We start from the raw sequence: 27900 nt of genomic DNA, 5'->3' as shown, positions 1-27900 counted from the left end.
GTTCAGTCCAGCTACAAATGAATGATAAAGGAAGTCCTTCCCACCCATTTTGTTCTGTGTTGATTTTAGCTTCCATTGTGATAATTGGTGTAAGATTCTCTTCGGATTTTTATAGGAAGGAGCTAACACATTTTGACCCGTAATGATTATATATTTATTTGAACAAAGTTGGAGCAAGGGTATCAGGGCCTGTGAACATGCAACCCTCTTATCTTGGAAGTCTCAAAATTGTCATCGTTGGTTAGGACCTGGAAACTGCATTTGGCATGCTAGCCCAAGTCTGCCACCTGACTTCTCTAGTTCTTGAGGCCCACTGAGATTAGTGTCTTTGGGCAAATGACCCTTGATTTTTTTTCCCCAAGGTAATGCCTTTGGTATGTGTTACCTACTCACTAATAATGACGGTAGCTAACATTTGTTGAAAGCTTACTTTATGCTTACTGATTTGTCTATGTCCTTTAAGAAGGAACTGCTATTTCACATGATCACATTTGACCTTTACTACAACCTTATAGCATAGATACTGTAATTATCCCAGTTTTAGAGATCAGGACAGTAAGATTTAAAGAGCACACCTTGCCTGAATTCATACAGGCAGTAATGAGGGCAGGGAATGAGGGCAGTGGTGAGCTCTACATTCTTCCCGGAACTCCATGTATGCATATAGATTTGCCAAGGGGCTTTCATGACCTGGATGCCATTCAGAAAGTTAGAAAACAATTGCTTATTACAGAAGCAACAGATTGTTAGAAGATGCAGCTTTCAGCCAAACTAAGAGATACAGGCTAAGATCATACTGAGACCCCACCAAACCTATTAATTCATCTGTGACCCTTTATAGAAACCCCATAAATGCCTTCTATGAACATCTCTCAACTAGACACACAAGACTGAGCCAGTGGTTCAAGAAGTTAATTTAGGAAGTAGGGCTTGGACAAGAAAAGGTAGTAATAATACAGTGTAGCAAATGCTAAATGCCAAAGGTATGGTAGCCACAGTGAGTGCTAGGGGGACTCAGAGGAACCATGTCCAGGCTGCAAGCCAGGAGGTGCAGGCAAGGAGGGGACTCTGATTAACTTGTGCAGCTGACTGGCAGCACCAGTGCCCACATTCCCTTGACAGCTGCACCTGGCAGCAGGGGTGACTGCTGAGCTGTTTGGATGGGAGGCTATGTCAGTATTGGCTGCTTTGCTCCTGATTGGTATGAGAATTTTTGTATGTATATTTCTCTTTTGATTCTGGTAATTGGAGGCATCTGAGCTGGTGAGCAGTTGTTCTGTCACCTGGGGAAGGAGGGGGAAGAAACTGGGGACCCAGGAAAGAGGGTGCTGTAAGGGAAGACGAGCTTGCTCCACCCAGGTGGGTTGCTGCTTCTCCCTTGGCACACCCTTGGGAGGAGCAGAAAAGGACTGGCAGGCATCTGACTATCTGTGGGGACTATCTGGAGACACATCTTGGTGTTTGATTTTTTTCTTTACTTGACACCACCAACCTCTGTTGCTCTGTGTATTTGGCCAGCTTCTGGGGGCCTGAGAGGTAGACAGGTGGGACCAGGGAAGCTGACCGGAGACTCTAAGCCAGAGTGTTGCCCTTGAGGCATGGGGCAGAAGAGAAAAGGGGGCTCTCTGGGGATGGTCTTGGAAGAGGTTAGCACCAGGCAGGTTGCAAATAGTCGTTGAGATTTCTAGCTCACACCTGTGTCCCAGAGCCCTCTCCCCCTTATCAAATCCATTCTATGACCTTGGACAGAGAAGTGGGGGCCAAACCATACGTGTTCTCAGGCCTTCGTGGCGCGGGATCACAGGTTGGCGGGCCAAGGCTGGAGATGTGCCGCCCTAGATGGTGGTGGGGTGGGCACATTGAATCCTCCTTCCCCGGGTTCGGCCTCCAGTTCCTTAACTCGGCGCTCCGCGGTCCTCCTGGGGGCAACGCAGGTGTGATTGTGACCCAAAGGTCTGGGCGCCGGATAGGAAGTAGTTAAGGTGGGGGGCACTGGGGTGAATTGTCCAATAGAGAAGAACAGCAGTTTGCTGGAGTTAACGTGGGCAGCTTCTTCGGGGAGGAGAGGAAGGAGGTGGACCGTCTGCCAAGCTCCAGCTCGCCCCGCGCGTGTGTGCCCGTGTGCAGCGTGTGTGTGTGTGTGTGTGCGCGCGCGCCGAGGCGTTCCTCAGGTTGCGCTGCCTGGAAACCGAGGGAGCCATTGGCTAGGAGAAGGGGTGGGGGTGGGGGCTCCTCGACCCTCGGAAAAGCCGGGGCGCGAGCGCCCAAGGCGAACCCTGAACCCCGCTCCTGACGCGGGCCAGGCAGAGCGGGGCACAGCGCTGCGAGCGGCCTCAAGGCCCTGGGGGGCCCGCTGGGGAAGAGAGGGGGAGGAGGCCGGAGCTGCATGGAGTGTCTAGGGCGCGCAACTCCTGCGGGGCCTCGGCCACTGAGCTCCGGGGCGCAGCGAGGCAGCCGCGCACATGGGCTAAGCCCGCGCGCCAGGGCTCTGCACGGCCAGCGGGAGCGGGAGGGGTAGAGGAGCGCGCCGTGCCGGGGTGCGGGGCACGCGTCCCCAGACAGGAGCAGAGGACAAGGACAGGGAGGAAGGCGCCCGCATCGCGCTAGGAGCCGACGAGGGGCTCGCGCCGGTTCGGCGCGCGCTTGGGGAGCGGCTCCGGGGAGCCGTGGGAGCCGGCGGCAGCGAGGATGCCAGCGCGGGGACGCGGCTGCCGGCTGGGGGTGTGAGCGTAAGGCTCAGCGCTGCCCGCCGGCGCCTCCTTCCGCGCCGCCCCCTCCCCCGCTGCGGGCCTCGGAGGGAGCCCCCCGCACCGCCCGGAGGCGCCTCGGAACCTGGGCTTCGGGGCAGCGGGCCCGCGCGGCCGGCCCGGCCCAGCGAGAGGTGAGTGCTGCCGCCCGCTCGCGCCCTCCGCTCGCCTCCCGCCCTCGCCTCTTCCCCGAGTCCTCACCCTATACGGAGCCCAGATCCCGGGTCCGAGCGGGCGGCCGACACCGCCTCCCATACCTGTTGGCTCTGGCGGAGGGCAGCGGGTAGCTGGGGCCGCCAGAGCCACCTCGCCCTCCATTGGGGTGGCTGCTGCCGACAGCCCGGGGGCGTGGGGCTGGGGACGGGCCGTGGGTGTCCCACTCGGGTGTCCCGGAACTGTGCGGGCTGCAGGCTGGTTGATACTCACCTAGTCCCCGGCGCCGCTGGCCGCCAGGGCGGCGGGCAGGGTGCAGAGAAAAGGGGAGGAGAGCCGCGCCGCAGCCCAGGTAGAGCAGTGCTACTTCCAGGCTTCGGGAAGCTGGGAGTCATGGCGATCGGGAGAGACTGGAGGCAGGATTCCCTCCGCCTCTAGTCCCCGGCGCGGGCTGCTCACCAGCCTAGGCACACGCCTTCTCGCCGCCACCCGCCGGGGCTCCGCGGGCCCTGGGGAGCACGGGATTCCCGGGGAGGCCTCCAGCGGCTCCCTCGGTCCGACGCCTGGGCAAGGGCGGGCTTCGGCTCCCTCAGGCAGTCTGGGTTTACACGGGTGCCCCAGACTCTCCGGACTGGCGCGACGGGGAGTGAACTTCCTCATACTTGGCCTGAGGGCGCCTCGGCAGCAGCAGGTTGTTCTGGGGGCCGGCCTTGGGGCTAGGGCGATCAGAGGACAGCTCACATTGACAGGAGGGTGGTGCTGAGCCTGGGACTCAGGGCTACGCTTTGCCTCCTGGGTGCCAGCCACGTGCGCCCTCGGTCCCCACCCACAGCCTCAGTTCCCACTGCTCTTTTTGCTTTGAGGAAGAGGTTATAAGGAAGACTCCTCCTTGCCATGGGTTTGAAGCCCTTAGCCCAGGTGAACCGGTGCCTGCATTTCCTTGGGTGCCAAGCCTGGGGTGCCATCCCTAGGCCCCAAACCCGGTTTTTGCAGAACAGGAGACTTTGAGGGCTCAGAAAACAGCAGCTCAGTGCTGTGTGCGGCTGTGCTGGGCCATGGCCACCGAAGCCTGATTAGTGCTGATAATAACTACACTCTGGAGTGAATAAGAGCAACTTCCCTGACAGAGCTTCGGTGACCTTCTCTGGGAAGAATGAGTAGATTTCTGCCCTCTGTATATCCACACACACACATTTGTGCACATGTGAAAACTCAGCTGTTAGTATTTCCATGTTGTGCTTCTTTGCTTACTGGCTTTAGTTCTTTTTCTATTCAGGCATCAGAGCTTGGGAAAGGTTAAAGCCATTTGGTGTGAAATTGTCTTGAGGCTAGAGCAGGACGTGTTTTTTAGCAAGGCTGACTCCAGCTCTCCTCCATGGCTTGTTGGTTGTTTTTATTTCATCTTTGTAGGCTGGAGTGAAGTGTTGCGGGAAGGAGAAGGAAGAGTTGGTGGAGTCCCACTTTTGTTAGCTACTTGTTTGAGGCTTTGAAGTCTAGGTGGCAACTCAGACTTCCCCTATTCTCACCGCCCTGTTGCTGTACCCCAGTGAGGATGCATTCCTGAGCTCCGAGAACAGCAGAACTTTTCTTGTTCTTTGGGCAGTCGGTGGCAGCCCCCATGAATGGCCCTGGGCTGCGTTTTCCAGGCAGCCTGCTCTGGTGGAATCCCAGCTGCATGGCCCCCCTTTCTGGGTTCACAGCAAACGGGGGTTTTTCAGGGCACAAGCTGCTTGAAGAATGGTTGTGTTTACCGAGAAGCTGGTCTACAACACTGAAGTTGGTTACTGTATGTATCCAAGTAGAGTAATGAAAACAAAACTCTGGAAACCCACACCCTAGGATATTTTATTGCAGGAGCGCTAAATCCTCTTAGAATTGTTCATCAAGATCACCTTTCTCTGAACTCTCAGTGCAACTCTTGCCAGTAATCAAGCTTCAGTGAGGGTGCAGAATAAAGGCTTTTTAGAAAGAAAATTTAATGCAGCTGGCTCCGTGGAGAGAATGATGGGCAAGATTTGATGGAGACACAGGACTCCCTTTCCTTTCTAAGGAGTGATGTGGACTGGGGTGGGCTGAGGGGGTGTGTGACAGCTGCTTGGCTGAGTTGAGTTGAACATTTATCTTCACCACAGGAGGCCTCTAATTAGGGCATAAATATTGAGCAGGGTTGGGCTTCTATCTAGAAATTCTTTTCCATAGCGAGTGGCCTTGGGAGGGACCGTGTCCTCCTGGGTCAGCAGGCGGGAGAGGTATCTGTGCCCTGGTACTTGATCCCAAGGTTGTGTGCTCCGTGGCAGCCCACACAGTGCTTGAGGGTGGCAGAAGGGGGTGCTCATTCTCATATTGAGAAGAACACTGGCTCTGATAGAACTTGGGACATTAAGTTCTTTGGAGACCCTCTTTATTTAGATTTCTGAGATCCTGCGTGGTGCTACTTTCACACATTTGAGCTCATTTTTCATATTTTGAAATTGTTATTGAGGGAGGCTAAATACTTTTCTTGAGGCTGTGTAGTTTGTGGGTAAGAGGCAGGTTTACAGTTTGATTCTATGAAGTTGGGGTTCCTTATCCTAAGTCTAGTATTCTTCCCACACTGCCGCTTATGATCTGCTCTCGTGACCTCTGACCTTCATGCCTTGTTTGGAGTCAGAGCATAGTGCATGCCCTGCCTGTGTTTGCTGAGTGAATGTAGGTCTGTGTCTCATCCCTCATTCCTGGTGAGGACACTCAAGCACAAGCAGAGCAGCACCTTGTGCAGTGGGCCAGCGGAGGGTGCCTATACTGGGGCCATGTGAGGTTTGAGCCTTGCTTGGTTTGATTATAGGCTGCTTCTGTGTTTGCACATTCCCTGTCCGTGCCCACGTGGTATGGGGTGGGTGGCGTCTTTGCCCTTCATGGCGACTTAAACTATTGTAGTCAGAGGGTCTAAAATGTCCTTTCTTGATGGAGAACTACGAGGCAGTGTGACTGGCTGTCGGTTCTGATGCTCAGTAGGCAGCCTGTATCCTGAGTCTCAAGCAGTGAGACCTTCCTTCAGGATGGGCAGAGCGCTGGCTGATCCCTCGCTTGCTCAATTCGAGGACAATGAATGTGGTGAGAAAGGAGGAAAATGAAAACACATCTGTTGCATGCCACCTGGGTTTTTCAAGCAAATTATGTTCTTAATCATTTAATATCTAACAAAAATGTATTCAGGGCCTATTATGTGGTATGGATATAGAGATGAATATGATGCAGTGCCTTGCATCAAAAATTGACAGGTTAGTGGTGAAGGCAGACGCTGTGTTTGGGATAAACATTTGTGAAGTGCTGCCTGAGCTGAGCTTAAAGGATGATTTTGAAATGGTCAGTCTTAAATGGGTATTGCAATGTAGAGGACATAGGGTAAGCAGAGTGGTAGAGGTAAGAAAACACACAGAAAATATGAAGAAGCAGCCTGGAGTTTAGATTCCTGGAGCTTAAAGGTTAAGAGGCAAGTAGGGACAGGAAAAGAGCCTGGGGTGGTAGATGGGGGCCTTTTGTTAGGACCAGCAGCTCAGTATTTCTGCATGAGGGTGGGCAGTGTTCTCAGATTTGGGTAAGTCCAGTCGGAGACCTTGTGGAGCATGGATTTGCCAGTGAGAAGACCAGAGGTGTGCATGCTGGTGAGGCAGGAGCACTGAGGCCCTGGTAGGGAGCAGAGAGGAGAGGATTCAGCACAAGTTCAGGTGAATTGTCAGTTAAGGTTCCTGGGTGGCAGGCAGTAGAAACCAACTCTAACAAAGCAAACAAAGAGAATGGGTTGGTGGTATTGATGGAAGGCATAGGACTGAGGGCACATCTGCAGAGCTGGGCTGGGAGCAGGCAGGAATTAGGCCACTGAGGGGAGCCTGGGGGCAGGAGTCACCTTATCAGATGATATTTTTTGGAGTAAATAATCTTCAAGCTTTTCCTGTCTCATGCTCATTCTCACTGTATTATTCTTCTACATTCAAAATGCTCAGAGAAGATGTCCAGTGAGCCTAGCTTTGGCCCTACTTATCTAGAAATAGTGTTCTGGAAAGGTCATCAGAATGGGGAGAGATGTTTCTTCCTAAAAGGGCACTGAAATTATCCTGCTGAAAGATGGTGACACAGATATTGAATGTCCCCACAGAAGGGAACTTGGCAGAACTTACTGATTAACTGATACAGGAGTGGGCGAAAGGGAAGGGTGTAGTATTAGCACTGGACTTCCGGTTTAGCTGCAGGGTGGATGATCAAAATCAAAGTCTGGTCGAAACACAACCACTCATTCATTTTTCCACTGGCAGGGCTGTGGGCTTCTCTCCAGGACCAGGCTGCAGGAGGAGACGACTTATTTAAAGAGTCTCATTAAGGGGCTGTGCCACCGTGAATAGGCCTGATAAAGTAGGTTACTTTATTGCATGCACCACAAATCTGGAGACTTTAAAAACAGTTTCATTCATTCAGCCAATATTTATTGAGGATCTCTAGTACAGGTGCCAGGGAGGATGGTGGATTAGATGGCTAGAGGTGGTACCCTCATACTGTAGAGGTGTTAAGCACAATAAAAAAAATAAAAATTGAAAATAAAATTGTGTGATATAATTGAGACAGATGCAGGGGCTACTTCAGATTGGGTGGTCAAGAAAGTTCTCACTGGGGAGCCATCTTTAAGCTAGGTAAGCTGGGGTAAGACCTGAAGAAGAATTTCCAGGCAGTGCAAAGATCCTGAGGTAGGAACAAGTGGGTGTGTTAGCAGAGCAGGAAGGAGGCTAGGGTAGCAGGAGCTGAGGTCAGATAATCAGGTTCAGGGGCCACAGAGGTCACCCTGTGGAGTCTGGGTTTGATACTGCATTTGATGGAAGCCACTAGAGGGTTGTAAGTGGGAGAGTGACATGATTTAATTTATGTTGTCAAAAGATCACCTGGGCGGCTGTGTATTCTGTATGCACTACCTTTCTACAATAAAGTGAGTCTATCCATTAGAGAGCAAATGAAATATAGTGTTTAAGAGTAACAGATGGAGAGAAAATGTGGTGGTGACCTAAATTTAGTGGTTTCTAATGGACCAATTAAATATGAGTACAGACAAAATGGTATTTCTAGTGTAATTTCAGTTTTGTTTAAAAACACACGACTTAGAAGAATAATGGAAAGTAGTGGACTAAAAATGTTAACACTGCTTGTACAAAGCTGTTGCCCCTGTGAAGTATTTTTATTGTTTTGAATATGAGCACCTATTGTTTTGTAATCAGAAAAAAACTATTTTAAAATGTAGGCACTGGTGACCACACACGTTTTGAGTGGGGTGTTGTGAGTCTGTATATCTACTAAACACTTTTTCCTACAATTTCATTTCTGGAAATTTTAATGTAAAAAAACTCAAGGTCCTGGTTGGGACAGAAATTAGAATCCTTATTTTGCACCAGCTGTCCAATGGATGGGTCTTTGTTTTATGCTTAAAAGTATTTTTGGTTATGAAAATAGTCTCTCTTTTTTTTCAAGAAATTAAATCAACACAGAAGTGTTACATAAAAAATGAAAGCACCTTTTTGCTATCTCATTCTTCAGACCACTAACATTTCCAACCATATATTGTTAGATTTTTTTCCTGTGCAATTCAAATACCTACATCTATATTTTGTTTAAGGATTTTGGAATATTGCTGTAACAAGTTACCATATCTCCAAATTAATCTTCCAAATTACTTCCTCTAGAGCTTGAAACCTAAATGACCATTTCCCCCACTGAAACAAAATCATTAGGAAACTTGAACCTTAACTTTGTTAGGAAAAACTGAATCTTGCCTTTTTAATATTCAGAGTGTTTACTGAAAGCATAGTTTATATTTATAAAGAATAGAGCTATTAAATATTCATTAAAAGTTCATCTCTGAGCATTTAAACATTATTGCTCTAGTACTGGAGCCCAAAAGTTGGTGTCATGATTATAAATCACTTGCATTTTTACATTAACAAAAGTTAGACAATATAAAAACTTAGAAGTGCAATTAGGGAGCTTAGCTAATTATTTGGTGACATTTATTACAACAGAATATTATCTTTTGAAAACGGAAAGAAAAACATTCAATGAAGTGTAGCTTACAGCCATTTATGTGTCTGAGTGCATCTGCATGGCCTCAACGCAAAGACTGCTTGGGGGCTAAAGTGTCAGGAATGAATTGCCACAGACTCGCTGTCAATGTGACTGAACTGCATTGGATTGGAGCTCGTTATGCGATTCATCAGAATTACTACCCCTTTCCCTCATTACTTTAATTAAGCACATCCTTTCTTGGTGAGGAGAAGAGCGAACATGTGCTTAGAAGAGAATGATTGTAAAGTAACAGAACCATGGGGTTTAAGAGGAAGCAGGGATCTTGGTTATCTCATTTTACAGAAGTGGAAAAGGAAGGAGCAGAGAGAGTAAATGACATGTGCTCCGTCAAACAGAGTCAATTTCCCCACCCCAGAGCCTCTTTGCTACCCGCGGCAGTGGCTCCGTGTTGTTAGGTAATGAATTTATTTTGGCATACCCGAGAATTAGGAAAGCACTCTGAACCTGATGAAAAATGGGAGGGTTTTGAGCTGTTCATTCATTCTGTAAAGTGTAATCTGTTTGTGTACTGATAACAGGCCTAATTACTGTGTAAACATTTTTATAGCCTGGTAAGAAAACTTCAAACATCTGTACTGCACATTGATGGAGCATTTCAGCTTTCAGCATTCTTACTGCTTGTTCTTAAAACCAGTTGCTCTGTTTTAATCTGGTCTATGGTTGATGATTCATTTTATACAGACACATAAATACATATTCCAGATCCAGCAGGAAATGACAAGTAATAATAGCAAACTTGCATAATACTTACTATGTACTATGTGTGTCATCAGCTTTATGATTACCAGTATTTCCCTAATTTTACAGATGAAGAGACAGAGATGCAGCAAGTTCAGTGACTTGTCCAGGGTCTCAGGTTAGTATATGGTGGCTAGGAACTGCCACCACTGTAGCCTTGCTCCCAAGGCACGTGACTCATTAGCTGAACTCTCCACCTTTCTCTGCCTCTCAAAGACCAGCCAGCTTTCTGCAAGAAAGGTCAGGGTCTGACTTAGTGAAATCACTTCTTGTTTGGGGAAATTCATGGATGTAATGTTGCAGAGAGTGTTCCACCAGGATGGCGTTTTCAAGTCTGTTTTCTTGGTTACCCCAAGTCCCATGCCTTCATGAGTCACTTCGTGGTAGCAGGTCGATGACAGACCATCTGCCTAAAGCTGTGGCTAATGGTTCTCTTTTCACTCCAAGATCCAACCCTTAAGTTATTTACATGGACACTAGCCCACTTGTGGGTAGATTCAAGTACTGCTGGCTTCTGGCTTGTCTCCTATGTTATCCTAATCAGTACCAAATTTCTCTACTTACATCTAATGAGATAAATGCATCTTTCAAAAGCCCAGAAACACAGAATCCATGGAGCCCTCAAAGAGCTGGAGGCAACAAGGAGGAATCACGTAATTAAAAGGAAGGAAAAATAAATGCTGATACTGTCAATGGATCCTCACTCAGAAATCTTAGTCCTAAATTGTTAGTTATGATGCAAGCTGACTCAGAACCTTGCACATCAGAAGGGACTGAAGCCAAGAAGCATCGGCCATCTTCTGGCTCCCTCAGTTTTGGCCTCTGGTCCTAGGTGCACTTGACGGACCTCTGCATGAAAGAGGTTGCTGAAGAGGAAAGTTCTGTCCTCTGATTTGGAGGAATACAGTTGTCATGAGAGACAGAGAGAAAGAGAAAGGAGACAGACGCGCTGACAGCTGGCTTCCTCTGGCAGTGGCCACATCCTGCAGGAGGTTGGAGGCTATCGGGGTGGGAGGGTAATCTCAGACCCTAAGGTACATGCAAGACACTGGTACTGAGCTGGAATGGTGATTCATCATCAGAACTCCAGCGGGGTGGGGTGTGTGTGGGGTGACCCTGCTGTGGTCTTGGGGAAGATGATACAGACCTTTCCAGAGAGAGGTTGGCTGGTGCTGTATTGGAGTTTTATTTATTTATTTTTTTTTTTGAGAGGGCATCTCTCATATTTATTGATCAAATGGTTAACAACAATAAAATTCTGTATAGGGGACTCAATGCTCAATGCACAATCATTAATCCACCCCAAGCCTAATTCTCGTCAGTCTCCCATCTTCTGAAGCATAACGAACAAGTACTTACATGGTGAACAAATTCTTACATAGTGAATAAGTTCTTACATGGTGAACAGTACAAGGGCAGTCATCACAGAAACTTTCAGGTTTTATCACACATTATGAACTATAAACAATCAGGTTAAATGTGAATATTCATTTGATTTTTATACTTGATTTATATGTGAATCCCACATTTCTCCCTTATTATTATTATTATTATTATTATTATTATTATTAATAAAATGCTGAAGTGGTAGTTAGATGCAAGATATAGGTAGAAAACATAGTTTAGTGCTGTAAGAGAGCAAATGTAGATGATCAGGTGTGTGCCTGTAGACTAAGTGTTAATCCAAGCTAGACAAGGGCAATAAAACATCCACGATGCAGAAGATTTCTCTCAAAACAGGGGGGGGTGAGGTTCTAAGCCTCACCTCTGTTGACCCCTAATTTCTCACCTGATGGCCCCCCTGCGACTGTGCCTGTCTTAGGTTGTTCCTCCCTTGAGGAATCTTACCCGTCTCTGGCTAACCAGTCATCTTCCAGGGCCATACAGGGAAATGTAAAGTTGGTAAGTGAGAGAGAGGCAATATTGTTTGAAAAGGTTAGCTTTTTACTTCTTTGCAGATTTATGCTCTGTGGCTTTTATGCCCAGTATTTGTCTTGAGGTATCTTTACCACTTGGAAGAATTATGATACACGGTAAATTCGATATGAGGCATGAATTCTATTTAAGGGTTGTAATTAGGAAGGAAGAAGAAAAGCTATAGGAGTAGCAGACGGAAGAAAACATGGGAAGACTAATTATTTCTTTGACATATCTTCTTGTAGAGTAACTTAAGCATGTATAGGTTTTAAACTACTAACTAAATTGCGCACACACATTAACATAACAGGAATACAATTACATAACCAAAGCAGACCTATAATTACCAGTCATCTTTAGTGAAACCAAGAAAACCAGTTAGGCACCCTAGGCATTTGTAAAAACTATTCTATGATGTGGTGGATATTGTCCAACTGAACGTGAACAGTCTGAGAGAAATCAGACAAATTAAAACAACCCATTCCTGGGAACTGGTCACATCCCATATGTTCTTTTAACAGTAGATAGTCTGTAGTCGTAAGATTTCGGAGTGCTACAACTTGCACTTCTCCTAATTCTTGGTTGAGTTCCAACAGTATAGATCCAGTCAAATTTGTTGTTTTTCTGTATGCACAGGCCAGCTTAGATATTTCCTCCTTCATTCCCATGGCAAGTCCAGGAACTGGTGGGATGAATGCAGCTACAACTGCAGCATCGCCTGGATCTTTGTTGAGGTTTTTTGATGATCATCTTCTGGTATGACTCTTCCAGAGAGTGCTGATGTTGGAAATTCTTCTTCATATCGTATCTTAGTTCATTTTCTGGGGAGCCAAATTAGGCTTTGTTCCTCTGTATAAACACAAACAGACCCTTTCCCACACTTTGATATGCCCTTTATACCATTGTGTAGAACTCATTGGAGGTCACCACACAGGAACTGCTTTTTTTTTTTAAAGAGAAAGGAATATTATCAGAAAAATGTACCTCCATAGCTGATCATCTGACACCCTTAAGTGATCAAAATTAAAGATATTTAGAGCATGCATTAATCATTGATTTACAGTTAGTTTTATCCTATCAGGGAGTAATCACCCTTTTCTCTCTCACTTTTTTTTTTGTTATCATTAATCTACAATTACATGAAGAACATTATGTTTACTAGGCTCTCCCCTATACCAAGTCCCCCCCACAAACCCCTTTACAGTCACTGTTCATCAGCATAACAAAATGTTGTAGAGTCACTACTTGTCTTCTCTGTGTTGCACAGCCCTCCCCTTTCTCCCACCCCCAACATTATGCATGCTAATCATAATAACCCCTTTCTACTTTCCCCCCCTTATTCCTCCCTACACACCCATCCTCCCCAGTCCCTTTCCCTTTGGTACCTGTTAGTCCATTCTTGGGTTCTGTGATTCCGCTGCTGTTTTGTCCCTTCAGTTTTTCCTTTGTTCTTATACTCCACAGATGAGTGAAATCACTTGGTATTTCTCTTTCTCTCCTTGGCTAATTTCACTGAGCATAATACCCTCCAGCTCCATCCATGTTGCTGCAAATGGTAGGATCTGCCCTCTTCTTATGGCTGAGTAGTATTCCATTGTGTATATGTACCACATCTTCTTTATCCATTCATCTATCGATGGACATTTAAGTTGTTCCAATTCTTGGCTATTGTAAATAGTGCTGTGATAAACATAGGGGTGCATCTGTCTTTCTCAAACTTGATTGCTGCATTCTTAGGGTAAATTCCATAGAGTGGAATTCCTGGGTCAAATGGTAAGTCTGTTTTGAGCATTTTGATGAACCTCCATACTGCTTTCCACAATGGTTGAACTAATTTACATTCCCACCAGCAGTGTAGGAGGGATCCCCTTTCTCCACAGCCTCACCAACATTTGTTGTTGTTTGTCTTTTGGATGGCAGCCATCCTTACTTGTGTGAGGTGATATCTCTTTGTGGTTTTAATTTGCATTTCTCTGATGATTAGCAATGTGGAGCATCGTTTCATGTGCCTGTTGGCCATCTGTATTTCTTTTTTGGAGAACTGTCTGTTCAGTTCCTCTACCCATTTTTAAATTGGATTATTTGTTTTTTGTTTGTTGAGGCATGTGAGCTCTTTATATATTTTGGACGTCAAGCCTTTATTGGATCTGTCATTTACAAATATATTCTCCCATACTGTAGGGTTCCTTTTTGTTCTCTTGATGGTGTCCTTTGTTGTACAGAAGCTTTTCAGCTTAATATAGTCCCACTTGTTCACTTTTGCTGTTGTTTTCCTTGCCCGGGGAGATATGTTCAAGAAGAAGTCACTCATGTTTATGTCTAAGAGGTTTTTGCCTATGTTTTTTTCCAAGAGTTTAATGGTTTCATGATTTACATTCAGGTCTTTGATCCATTTTGAATTTACTTTTGTATATGGGGTTAGACAATGGTCCAGTTTCATTCTCCTACATGTAGCTGTCCAGTTTTGCCAGCACCATCTGTTGAAGAGACTGTCATTTTGCCATTGTATGTCCATGGCTCCTTTATTAAATATTAATTGACCATATATGTTTGGGTTAATGTCTGGAGTCTCTAGTCTGTTCCACTGGTCTGTGGCTCTGTTCTTGTGCCAGCACCAAACTGTCTTGATTACTATGGCTTTATAGTAGAGCTTGAAGTTGGGGAGTGAGATCCCCCCTACTTTATTCTTCTTTCTCAGGATTGCTTAGGCTATTCGGGGTCTTTGGTGTTTCCATATGAATTTTTGAATTATTTGTTCCAGTTTATTAAGAATGTTGCTGGTAATTTGATAGGGAATGCATCAAATCTGTATATTGCTTTGGGCAGGATGGTCATTTTGATGATATTAATTCTTCCTAGCCATGAGCATGGGATGAGTTTCCATTTGTTGGTGTCCCCTTTAATTTCTGTTAAGAGCGACTTGTAGTTTTCAGAGTATAGGTCTTTCAGTTCTTTGGTTAGATTTATTCCTAGGTATTTTATTCTTTTTGATGCAATTGTGAATGGAATTATTTTCCTGATTTCTCTTTCTATTGGTTCATTGTTAGTGTACAGGAAAGCTACAGATTTCTGTGTGTTAATTTTGTATCCTGCAACTTTGCTGTATTCCAATATCAGTTTTAGTAGTTTTGGGGTGGAGTCTTTAGGGTTTTTAATGTACAATATCATGTCATCTGCAAGTAGTGACAGTTTAACTTCTTCTTTACCAATCTGGATTCCTTGTATCTCTTTGTTTTGTCTGATTGCTGTGGCTAGGACCTCCAGTACTATGTTAAATAGCATTGGGGAGAGTGGGCATCCCTGTCTAGTTCTCGATCTCAGAGGAAAAGCTTTCAGCTTCTCGCTGTTCAGTATAATGTTGGCTGTGGGTTTATGATATATGAACTTTATTATGTTGAGGTACTTGCCCTCCATTCCCATTTTGCTGAGAGTTTTTATCATGAATGTATGTTGAATTTTGCCAGATGCTTTTTCAGCATCTATGGAGATGATCATGTGGTTTTTGTCTTTCTTTCTGTTGATGTGGTGGATGATGTTGATGGATTTTCGAATGTTGTACCATCCTTGCATCCCTGGGATGAATCCCACTTGGTCATGATGTATGATCCTTTTGATATACTTTTGAATTCGGTTTGCTAGTATTTTATTAAGTATTTTTGCATCTACATTCATCAGGGATATTGGTCTGTAATTTTCTTTTTTGGTGGGGGTCTTTGCCTGGTTTTGGTATTACAATGAGTTTGGGAGTATTCCCTCCTCTTCTATTTTTTGGAAAACTTTAAGGAGAATGGGTATTATGTGTTCTCTGTGTGTCTGATAAAAGTCCGAGGTAAATCCGTCCGGCCTGGGGATTTTGTTCTTGGGTAGTTTTTTGATTACTGCTTCAATTTCTTTGTTCATAATTGGTTTGTTTAATTTTGTATTTCTTCCTTGGTCAGTCTTGGGAGGTTGTATTTTTCTAGGAAGTTGTCCATTTCTTCTAGGTTTTCCAGCTTCTTGGCATATAGGTTTTCATAGTAGTCTTTAATAATTCTTTGTATTTCTGTGGAGTCTGTTGTGATTTTTCCGTTCTCATTTCTGATTCTGTTGATGTGTGTTGATTCCCTTTCTCTCTTAATAATTTTGGCTAGAGGCTTATCCATTTTGTTTATTTTCTCAAAGAAAAAGCTCTTGGTTTCTGATTTTTGCTATTGTTTTATTCTTCTCGATTTTGTTTATTTCTTCTCTGATCTTTATTATATCCCTCCTTCTGCTGACTTTAGGCCTCATTTGTTCTTCTTTTTCCAGTTTCGATAATTGTGATGTTAGACTATTCATTTGGGATTGTTCTTCCTTCCTCAAGTGTGCCTGGATCGCTATATACTTTCCTCTTAAGACTGCTTTCGCTGTGTCCCACAGAAGTTGGGGCTTTGTGTTGTTGTTGTCATTTGTTTCTATATATTCCTTGATCTCTGTTTTAATTTGTTCGTTGATCCATTGATTATTTAGGAGCATGTTGTTAAGCCTCCATGTGTTTGTGAGCCTTTTTGGTTTTTTTTGTAGGATTTATTTCTAGTTTTGTACCTTTGTGGTCTGAAAAATTGGTTGGTAGTATTTCAATATTTTGGATTTTACCCAGGCTCTTTTTGTGGGCTGTTATGTGGTCTATCTGGAGAATGTTCCATGTGCACTTGAGAAAAATGTATATCCTGTTGCTTTTGGATGTAGAGTTCTATATATATCTATTAGGTCTATCTGTTCTTCTGTGTTTTTCAGTGCTTCCATGTCCTTACTTATTTTCTGCCTGGTGGATCTATCCTTTGGGGTGAGTGGTGTGTTGAAGTCTCCTACAATGAATGCATTGCAGTCTATTTCCCCCTTTAGTTCTGTTAGTATTTGTTTCACATATGCTGGTGCTCCTGTGTTGGGTGCATATAAATTTAGAATGGTTATATCCTCTTGTTGGACTGAGCCCTTTATCCTTATGTAGTCTCCTTCTTTATCTCTTGTTACTTTCTTTGTTTTGAAGTCTATTTTGTCTGATATTAGTACTGCAACCCCTGCTTTCTTCTCGCTGTTGTTTGCCTGAAATATGTTTTTCCATCCCTTGACTTTTAGTGTGTAAATGTCTTTGGGTTTGAGGTGAGTTTCTTGTAAGCAGCATATAGATGGGTCTTGCTTTTTTATCCATTCTATTACTCTGTGTCTTTTGATTGGTGCTATAAGTCCATTTACATTTAGGGTGACTATTGAGATATATGTACTTATTGCCATTGCAGGCTTTAGATTTGTGGTTACCAAAAGTTCAAGGTTAGCTTCTTTAGTGTCTTACTGCCTAACTTAGCTCGTTTATTGAGCTGTTATATACACTGTTTGGAGATTCTTTTCTTCTCTCCCTTCTTATTCCTCCTCCTCCATTCTTCATATGTTGTGTGTTTTGTTCTGTGCTTTTTTTAGGAGTGCTCCCATCTAGAGCAGTCCCTGTAGGATGCCCTGTAGAGGTGGTTTGTGGGAAGCCAATTCCCTCAGCTTTTGCTTGTCTGGAAATTGTTTAATCCCGCCATCATATTTAAATGATAGTCGTGCTGGATACAGTATCCTTGGTTCAAGGCCCTTCCATTTCATTGCATTAAATATATCATGCCATTCTCTTCTGGCCTGTGGGGTTTCTGTCGAGAAGTCTGATGTTAGCCTGATGGATTTTCCTTTATAGGTGACCTTTTTCCCTCTAACTAACTTTAAAAGTCTTTCCTTGTCCTTGATCTTTGCCATTTTAATTATTATGTGTCTTGGTGTTGTCCTCCTTGGATCCTTTCTGTTGGGGGTTCTGTGTATTTCCGTGGTCTGTTTGATTATTTCCTCCCCCAGTTTGTTGAAGTTTTCAGCAATTATTTCTTCAAAGATACTTTCCATCCCTTTTCCTCTCTCTTCTTCTTCTGGTACCCCTATAATGTGGATATTGTTCCTTTTGGATTGGTCACACAGTTCTGTTAATATTGTTTCATTCCTGGAGATCCTTTTATTTCTCTCTATGTCAGCTTCTATGCATTCCTGTTCTCTGGTTTCTATTCCTTCAATGGCCTCTTGCATCTTATCCATTCTGCTTATAAATCTTTCCAGGGTTTGTTTCATATCTGTAATCTCCTTCCTGGCATCTGTGATCTCCCTCTGGACTTCATCCCATTTCTCTTGCATATTTCTCTGCATCTCTGTCAGCATGTTTATGATTTTTATTTTGAATTCTTTTTCAGGAAGACTGGTTAGGTCTGTCTCCTTCTCTGGTGTTGCCTCTGTGATCTTGGTTTGTGTGTAATTTTGTCTTTTCATTGTGATAGGAATAGTTTGCAGAGCTGGGACGAGTGACGGCTGGAAGACCTTCCCTTCTTGTTGGTTTGTGGCCTTCCTCTCCTGGGAGAACAGCGACCTCTAGTGGCTTGTGCTGGGTAGCTGAGTGCAGTTGGGGCTTCTGCTTCCTGCCTGACTGCGATAGAGTTTATCTCCACTGTTGCTGTGGGCCTGGCCTGGCTCTGGCTGCTGCTCCAAAATGTTGGAGTCGCATTGGTAGGGGAGCGGCCAGGAGGCTATTTATCTCTGTAAGGGGCCTCCATGCTCCCTGCTGCCCAGGAGGTTAGAGTGCCCAGAGATCCCTGGATTCCCTACCTCTGGACTACATGTCCCACCCTGCCCCTTTAAGACTTCCAAAAAGCACTCGCCAAAGCAAAACAACAACAACAACAACAAAAATAAATAAATAAATAAATAAATAAAAAGAAGAAAAAAAAGGCCACTCGCTTTTCTCTTGTTCTCCAGTGCCAGCCTCTGGTACACACTCACTGTTGTTGCTGCCCTGTTTCCCTAGTGTTGGGGTCCCTGTCCCTTCAAGACTTCCAAAAAGTACCCTCCAAAACAAATGACAACAACAACAAAAATAAAATAAATAATGGCCACTCGCTTTTCTTTTGTCCTCCGGTGCTGGCCTCTGGTACCTGCTCACTGTTCTTGCTGACCTGTTTCCCTAGTATCCAGGACCCAATGTATGCACTGTGTCTGCGCTGTGGTCTGGATGGCTGGGGCTGGGTGTTCAGCAGTCCTGGTCTCCCTTCCCTTCCCCGCTCCGACTCCTCTCCTCCCACTGGGAGCTGGGGTGAGGGGCACTTGGTTCCTGCTGGGCTGGGGCTTGTATCTTACCCCCTTTGCGAGGCCCTGGGTTCTTGCAGGTGTGGATGTGCTCTGGATGTTGTCATGTGTCCTCTGGTCTTTATTCTAGGAAGAGTTGTCTTTGTTATATTTTCATAGATATATGTGGTTTTGGGAGGAGATTTCTGCTGCTCTACTCAGACTGCCATCTTGACTCCACCTCCTGGATTGGAGTTTTAGAACCTTCAGCCTTTCTCAAACTTCCCTGCATATTAGAATTCCCTGGGGAGCCTTAAAGAAGTCCCAAGATTCCCTGTCACCCCCCACACTTGCTGAGGATGCAACACCCCCCTATGCCCAATTATTCAGCTGTTCAACCAGCTTTGAGAACCGGGACTCCAGGACAGTGATTCTCAAACAAAGGTGCCCTTACATTGCCTGGGGGTCTTGTTCAAGCACTGATGCCTGGGGCTGAATCAGCCTAGAGTCTGAATTTCTTTCTTTTTAAATCTGATTTATAATTGACACACAATATTATTAGTTTCTGGTGTGAAGCATAATGAGTCACTATTTTTATACATTATGAAATGATTACCTCAATAGGTCTAGTTACCCTCTGTCACCATACAAAGTTATGACAGTACTATTGACTCTATTCCCTGTGCTGTACTTTGCTTCCCTGTGACTTCTTTATTTTATAACTGGAAGTTTGTATTTCTTAACCCCCTTCCCCTATTTTGCCGATTCCCCCAACTCTTCCTCTCTGGCAACCGCCATCAAGTTCCAAGTGTTGCTCATTTTGCTGGGCCACTCTGGGAGGCAAGGCCTAGTTAGGAGAATTGCCTTCCTGACTTACTTAGCTGCACATGGAAACTTCTGGAACCATTGCCTTTGTATGAGATTACAGAATCTTTGGTTCATTTAGGTCAGCATTGGAGAACGGGCCATCCCCTGCCTCCACCCTTTATTTTCTTATAAAGAATAGAGAAATTAAATATGCATTAAAAGTTCATCTGAGCATTTAAACGTTATTGCTCTAGTATTGGAGCCCAAATGTTGGCATGAGTATGAATCACTTGCCATTATTTGGCCTTCAGGATCCAGCGCATTTTCCTGTCCCAGTCAGCATTTATAGAGTCAGAATCAGAGGCTTGGAGACTGGAAGGGACCTTAGGAATTATCTAGCCTAACCCACTCAGTTTTGGAGAGGAGGCAGCGAGACCCAGGGATCTGTTGTGAGTCCCAGATCATCAGGCCAGGGCTGCTGTGGACTGGGGGCCAGGAGGATGGATGTGGCTAGATGAGGCCTGGGGCGAAGGAACCCCATGCTGTCCCTCCAGGGACCTCCAGAGAGACTGTGGCAATGGCCACATTAAAGGCATCTGGGATTTGAGGGATGTCTGCTAATTATACTTGTGGTTTTCCGTCCTCTCCTTCCAGCCAACCCACCCACCTTAGTTACCTGCAGAGAGGCTTGACAGAGGTATTTGCTTCTGCAGTTGGACTTGACATCTGTCCAGGAGCTCTTTCCTGGGTGGGCTACTGATGCAGGCTGCCTTACTTCAGGCAGAAGAACCACATTTACATTTGCACCCCAAATATTTTCCTCATGCCGTCCAAACAAATAAAGATTGGTCTCAACATAAGTTTCTGGATGTCGTGGTGAATATGTTAAACCTGTTGTAAGAATAGCTCATAATTGATGTTCTTGGCATTTAACACCGGCCGTGACGTGTTCAGCCTGTGATGACTAATTATATTTTGTTGGATCCTTTTTTTCCTGCTTTTTCAACTCAAGGCACCTGTGTGAGTATGTCAGCCTTGACAAGGCGGGTTTCCTGCCTGGCTCTTTATACTTTGTAAACTGACTTGAGGTGAGGATAGTGGTTGTGAAGCTCAGGGACCGAAAAGGATGCTGCTTCCTCAGGGCGAGTGCATTTCACCCTAGAAGTCATGTCTTTATAGAGAGTACAAAAAGATTTAGGGGCTTGGAGGTTAGCATAACAATTGAGGCAGGATAATTATAGCTAATGGTTATATAAGTATTCTTTTTTCTAAGTACTTCACATATGTTGACTCACTTAATCCTTCCAACAACCCCCTGAGATAGATACTGTTATCCTCTTCCTCATTTGTACAGATGAGGATAACTCCAGACAAGTTAGGTACCTTGATGAAAGTCACACAGCTAATCTGTATGTGAAGCTTAACTCATGACTCTAGTAGCCATGCTGTTGAACTAGGCTGTATTGCCTCTAATTCTGATTGTCTGGGATGTGCCACGGCTGCAAAGAACTTCATAGCACATTTTTACACAGCCTCTGACTCTGGCAATCCTGTCTTGGAGCACACTTTGACCTTCACATGGATGCCTGCTCCCTCTTCAGCACTGAAGGTCTGTCCTCCTGGTATTGACCCTGTGCTGTTTCCCCAGTCTTTGGTTTTCCAGCTCTCTGTAGAGGTGCGCATTGATGGGCCCACATGTGGGCAAGCCCTAGTCAATAAATGAAGAAAAGAATCCATGGACAGCTGGCAGGTTTGGAATGTCAGTTGGGGCAGCTGTTGTAGTGTATTGCACTTGACTTACAGGCCTTCCACCTTCCCATGTGGCCACGCACTGGGCTCTGTTCAGGCCTTCACCTTCTTTGGTGGTGACCCATTGAGCCTGTGTGTTAGGTCTCTGTCTTGAGTCTCTGCCCCCTTTGTGCTGGATTGTTGTGGATAAAATGAGAGTTCCTGTGGCCACGATTCTCACCTGGCCCTGGTTGACTATCTCACTGCACACCTGTGGGCAATACATGGCTATTGACTCTACATAAAGAGCTCCACCCAGTGCTCTGGGTGCCACATGGTGGCAGGGCTGCAAGGCTGCAGGAGAGCAGAGCAGAGGCTGGAGTGGTAGCAGCACCAAGGACAGAGGCCCAGAGGATGGCTGTGTGGGACAGCTGTGCAGGCAGAGAGGCCCAGAGGATGGCTGTGTGGGACAGCTGTGCAGGCAGAGAGGCCCAGAGGATGGCTGTGTGGGCAGAGGGGCCCGGAGGCAGAGACTGGCTTGCTGCATGCAGACTCACTCTGAGTGAATGGGATTTTAGTGACTGACCTGCCACCTGGAATAAAGTTGGGTATAACCTTTTCACCCCAAGAACATTTTGCTGTCCAGTTCTTTGGTCACATTGAATCTATAGCAAACTTGCCCAGGGCTGAAACCCATTGGCAAGACAATTATTCATAGTGATTGATAGAATCTGGACCTTGATACTGCCGAATAAGCCCACCCACCATCTCAGAGAGACCTAGGTTTCATCTTTCTTAGGCTACAAGAATCCTCCAGGGGACACGCCAGCAAGCCACAAGCCCACCTTTCCCTGACCCCTCCCCTCAAAGAGCCCACCAAAACCCTGGCCATAAAAAGCCTCTTTATCCTTTAGAAACCCTCTTTCCTTTGTTCTGCTGGCCAGGACAGAGGGGGCCCTCTCAGGTTCAGCAGTAAACCTGAGAAGACTGTTGAGTTTGCATTCCCTCTCTTCTTTCAGTGATTGATCATATTCCCCCAATATGAGACTCCAGTGGGGGTTCTCCAGCTTCCCTGAGTTCTCCCTCACTTAAGGCTGGCTCTTCAGGCTGGATTTCCTGGGTGCAGCTCTTGCCTGAATTCTTCCACAATTGCTCTGTCCTTGGTCATGGGCTAAGGCCACCTAATGGCTCACTTTTGCCAGCCCATGCCCACTGCCTTGGTCGGCAGCTTGGCCTGGTCTTGGCTCTCCCTCTTTTCCTGCTCCCCTGTCATTGATGCCTGGTTTTCACACTACAGTCTCTTCCTTTAGGGACTGGCAAACTTTTTCTGTGAAGGGGCAGATAGTAAATATTTTAGGCTTTGCATTCATGTGGTCCCCATTGCAATCACTCACCTCTAATGTTGTAGCAGGAAAGCAATCATGGACAAGATGTCAATGAATGAGTGTGGCTGTGTTGCAATAAGACTTTATTTATAGAAACAAAGGGTGGATTGGATTTTGACCCATCACTTGGAGTTTGCTGACTCCTTCTTTAAGATAACTATTTGCTGTCTCTTTCTAACTTCTAACCTGCAATGCCTGTCTTAGAGATCATTAGTGTGCCTAGTTGAGAACCCTGGAACATGATTTCTACTCTGAATTCCTAAGAACACTCTATTTGTTAAGCTTCCTAACCTATTGCTGTCTTCACTTTGCAACCCTCCACCTTAAATAAAATCAACCACTTTTTCAAGTTCTCAGTCAATTAAAGTGATTACATTAAAAATTTACATTGTTCAACAACAGCTGGTTTCCTAATCCTTCTATTGAATGCTTGCTGATTTATTGTCCTCTTCAGTACGGCTGTTTTCCTGCTTTTTCTGTTTCTTTACTTCCTGATCTCCCTTTCCCATGTTCATTTTCAATAGATAACCTTGCCTCCTACTTGGAGAGGTTGAGGACATGAAATCTGTCATCTCTTCCTTCCATCCCAAACCTCTCCATCCCTTATACTTCACATTTTCTCCTTTTCTTCCTGTTTCGAAGGAAGACATGTCCTTACTCTTCCATGAGCAACACTTGGCTGTGCCATTTAATCTAATCAGCATCCATTTCTTAGCTCAGATTTCAAATTTTCCTGAATCAACTCTCCTGGCTTTATTCTTACCTCTTAGCTTTTTGTATGAGTTTGCTAGAGCTACTGTCACAATGTGCTACAGTCTGAGTAGATTCAACAACAAAAATTAATTTTCTCAGTGTTCTGGAGGCTGGATGCCAAGATCAAGGTGTTGGCAGGGTGGTTCCTTCTGAGGGATGTGAGGTAGGAATCTGTTTTGGGCCCCTCTTTGGCTTGTAGATGACTCTTTTCTCTGTCTTCACACTGTCTCCCTTTGTATGTGTCTGTGTCCAAATTTTCTGTTCTTATAAGGACACTAGTCACATTCTATTAGGGTCATCTTATTTAACCTATTTACCTCTTTAAAGCCTATCTCCAAATATCATTACATTCTGAGGACTTCATCCCCCCAATATGAATTTTGGGGGAGACATAGTTCAGACCATGACACTTACCTATCTTCCTGTTTCTTTTTACCCCTCACATGTAGGTGTTCCCAAAGTTCACACCTTGACCTCTTTCTTTTCATGTTGTTTCTGATTTCTTTGAACAATCTTCCTTCCTCCCATGCTTCAACTACCTCTTGTAACATCAAATCATATCAAGCATTATATGTGAGTTGTCCCAGGCACTGCAAACTTACCATGGCCCACACAGAATGGACCCATGTTCTCCCCCATACATAGTGCATTCTCCTGCCTGTTCTGAAACCCCCCACCCCAGGGACACTCAGAATAAGAAGCTTGTTGTCATCCCTGGCCCCGTCCCCACCCATGTGTGATTGACCCATGTCAAATCTGTTGTTTGGCACCAACATTCTGAAACTGTCAGAATTGTCACTGGTGTTGTTCTGGCCTGGACTTGAGCCAGCACGTACAAGTCCACCCGCAAGAAACACAAGGTAAGCAATGCCATTCTGGTCTTCCAGAAGCTTCCAGAACTTCCAGATGCATCTCACTGAGATTAACATTTTGACGCCATAGTGACTTTCATTTGACCTCCTTGGGTATGGAGCACCACCGCTTCTGCTGTCCTCAAGTCCCACCAGGGACAGACCTTTGTGTCTTTGCTGACTCTGCTTCTGCAACCTTGAAGTCAGTCACAGGCAAAGTGAAGACTGACCCTCCCAAGTAATGTGGTCCCTGATCCCCACCATTGAATTTAATTTCTCCTTTCTCTGTGTTTGCAGAAAACTTATCTGTACATTTATTCTAATGCCTATTGGCTTGTGCTAGGTATCATATTTGGAATTACAGAGTCTTAGAAAAGTAAAATTAAGGGTATTTTAGAAAGCATCCTTTCCAAGGAGGACGTAGACCTTCAATGAGCTAACTTGTAGCTGTTTCTTCATCCTCTTCTAAATCAAAAGCTCTTTTAAGGGTCTTGGTGGTGTATGTGCATGTGTGCATGTATGTTTTCTCTATAATTCCTTCCACAGTGCTTTGCCTGTAAGACATATTCGGAAATGGTTCTCAGGTTTAAATGGAGGATAGTGGTAGGAATCTAGCTGTTTGGCTTTCTGGGATCTTAAAATTCGGACATTGATGTGGGATGAACAAGCCTGTGTTGGTTTTCAAGGTGGTTCTCCCTGCAAGGAATCCTTGTCTCTGACACTTGCTCTGTGATTGTTTGCTCTGGTGTAAAATGGAGATGGTAGTTCCGGCATGTTTTCCACTGGGGAGGTGGCTGGTAGGGGAGGAATGGAAGTGAGTCAGATAAACTACTTCTTTCAGTACTTCAGATTCTTCAGAGAAGAAGCAAGAGAGGAGGAAACAAAAGTAAAATTACGTGTTTCTTGAAGAGATCCTTTAAATAAATCTGAACAGATGAATAAGGGAGTAATTATTTGCATTAAAATCACCTAATTCACTATACGGTCTTCTTAAATAGGAACTCCCCTTATGAACTTGAGTGCAGTTTCCAGATCATTAGGTAACTGACAGAGGGAGGGAAGGGCAGAGAAAATTGTGCAAACAGCAATAGAAGGCATACTCAGGAATAACAGCAAGCAGGTCAGATATTAGAGTTCAAATCCCTGGGAAGTAGAGTTTGATTTGTGGCAAAGAGTAACATGATTTTCTGTAACGGTGTGGTGGTTTAACATTCTTTTCTCTGCCTTTCCAATGCATGCACAAATAATCACATTTTCTCTCCTCAAGGAAGCCCTTTGGATCCATGCATGTCCCAGGACTGGTGGGCAACTGGTGCATCTTGGAGGACTCATTAAGCCCTCTACCTGGAGGGGCTGGAAGTAATGCCTCCTCCACAGCTCTCACCCTTTCCTTTCCTTCACACAGAGCCTTTTGTTCTGTCTGTTTAGGGGTCAGAGGCTCCCTAGTCCTGGCTGTCTGGGTGCCACAAGGACCCATCTTGTGGTCACAGCTCCATCCCTGAGTTTGCTGCCTGGCCATCTCACCCTGCCGGGTGCTGGCTGTCATCAGGCCCCTGGCAGAGCTAACAGAGTTATGGGAACAGCTGTAGCACAACATTGTCCAGGTAGCTCCACTCTGCCTCCATTTAGAAATGCCCAAGAATTCGCCCCGTCCAGGATGATGGGAACTTGGACTCACCGACCCCACGGGGCTTTCTGCAGGAGAAGAGGGCTGCCGTCTGGTCACTGCTCTCTTGTATGTAAATGTTAAACACAAAAGTAAAAGATTTGTGGTCAAATTTAAAAAAAATAAGCAAATAGAAGAAAATAAAATTTACTCAGTCCCACCAACCCAGAGATAACCAGGGATCCCAGTTCAGGCATCAAATGTTCCTGAATTTGTGCTCGTGTGTATGTCCGTGTGGATGTTGTATGTATTAACAAAGTATTCCTATATTTACTAGAAGGGGTTGTGATGTGAATACTCTTGTATAAGCTGCCTTTTAACTTAATCTGTTGTGGCTGTCTCTCCAGGTCGTTACATATGCTCCTCCGTCACCATTTATAAGGAATGCATTCTAATCCACAAATGAGTGTGCTATGTGTTATAGTTGACTTTGGCATTATTATTAAAAGAAAGTTGTACATCCATAAATACTTTTCTAAGGATCAGTTCTTTGAACTGGAATGATCAGTTCAAGGATTTGGGGACCTTCCCTCAACGTTTTGCCCTTCCACTCCCAGCTGTGTTGTATGAAAGGGCCCACTTCCCTGTGTCCTCACCAACATTTGCTATTGGCATTATTTGCTTGTTGAAATTCCACAACTAAAATGCTTTCACATTGTTGTTTTATCCTGGATTTCTGAGGTTATGAACAAGCATACTCATTTTTTCCCCCAGTGTACTTATTGGCCATTTTTTCTTTTGTGAATTGCATATTGAAGTTTTGTATCTACTGGTCTTCCTTTCTAAACAATGACTTAGGAGAACTCTAGTACAAAGAATAGTATCTTTTGTTTATTAAATGTTGCAACATTTTCCCAGTTTGCTGTTTATCTCCTTATTTCTTTAATGTTACTTTTAAACCTACTGTGTTTAAAAAATATTTAATCAAATGTGTTTTCTTCTCCTTTTAAATAGTTACATTTTGGATTCATGCTAAGGAAATACTTCCTCATCCCTGAGATTACATAAATATTTACCTCTAAATTTTAAATTTATTTTCAAAATTAAAAAAGCTTTTACATTAATGTAGTCTATTGCACATAGCTTAGAAGTTGAGTAGTATTCAACAACTTCTAACATAAAGTAGCAGTCCCTTGCTGTCCTGGGGAGGCACACCATGGAACAGAGGTCCAAGGAGCTTGGGTGCAAGGATTCTGCCACCAAGCTCAGGCCAACCCCTCCTGGTTCCTCATTTTCCTTATTGCCACTCCTAAAATGTCACACTTCTGCCCTGTGTTTTCATGCTAATGTCATCAGGTGCATCAAAGTGCCCCCGCCATCCCCGTTCATCACTCAGGTCTGGAACCACCCCTCACATTGTCTAAGACGGCATCAGGTTGACATCAACATTACAGCCACTGAGGCCATGCTTTTTCCTGTACTCTCCCCTCCCCACCTGGACCTTCTTATCCACTGATGTCAGGAGTACTGCCGTGTTGAGGCCTCAGCAGAATCCTGAGGGCCAGGAGCTGGTGAACTGTTAGATGTGCCAGGCTCTGTGCTAAGTATTTTCTGGTTAATCCCAGTTAATGCTCTTGACTGCTAAGGGAGGTAAATACCTTACAACTCTCCTTTTATTGATGGGAAACAAACTTAGAAAGGTTGTGCTGTCTAGGGTTTTAGTGCAAGAATGTGGCAGAGCCAGGACTGGGCCAGGGGTCTGTTTAGCTTGCATGCCCATCTACCGTGCTGCTTCTCTTCGTATGTTTAGAGACCCAAGGATTGGAACTTCTCCCTGAGTGAGTCCTTGAGCTGGACCTTAAAGAAAGGCCACAACTGGCAGTCAGAGAAGGACATTTTTGAAAGGTGGTGTGTGGGGCATGGCTGGGAGATGCTTGCAGCCTGACAAGAGAGGAGCATCACCCCTTGACTGGCGTCAGCTTCTTTTCTCACATTCTGGTCTAAAACCCCCTGCCCCT

General features: G+C 44.9%; 1 protein-coding gene across 1 annotated transcript in view; it reads left to right on the top strand.

Annotated features, from left to right (window-relative positions):
• Window positions 1–2471: 2471 nt before the first annotated feature.
• Window positions 2472–27900, top strand: part of CALN1 (calneuron 1) — a 481060-nt gene continuing 455631 nt past the window's right edge. Inside the window, exon 1 of the mRNA XM_037003059.2 lies at window positions 2472–2881. The gene's annotated coding sequence lies outside the window, so the exon portion shown is untranslated. The remainder of the gene's footprint in view (window positions 2882–27900) is intronic.

Source organism: Manis javanica, chromosome 10, assembly GCF_040802235.1.
Source record: "Manis javanica isolate MJ-LG chromosome 10, MJ_LKY, whole genome shotgun sequence".
Classification (NCBI taxonomy): domain Eukaryota; kingdom Metazoa; phylum Chordata; class Mammalia; order Pholidota; family Manidae; genus Manis; species Manis javanica.
Note: the sequence above shows the minus strand (reverse complement) of the source record. Positions and strands in the feature narration are given on the sequence as shown.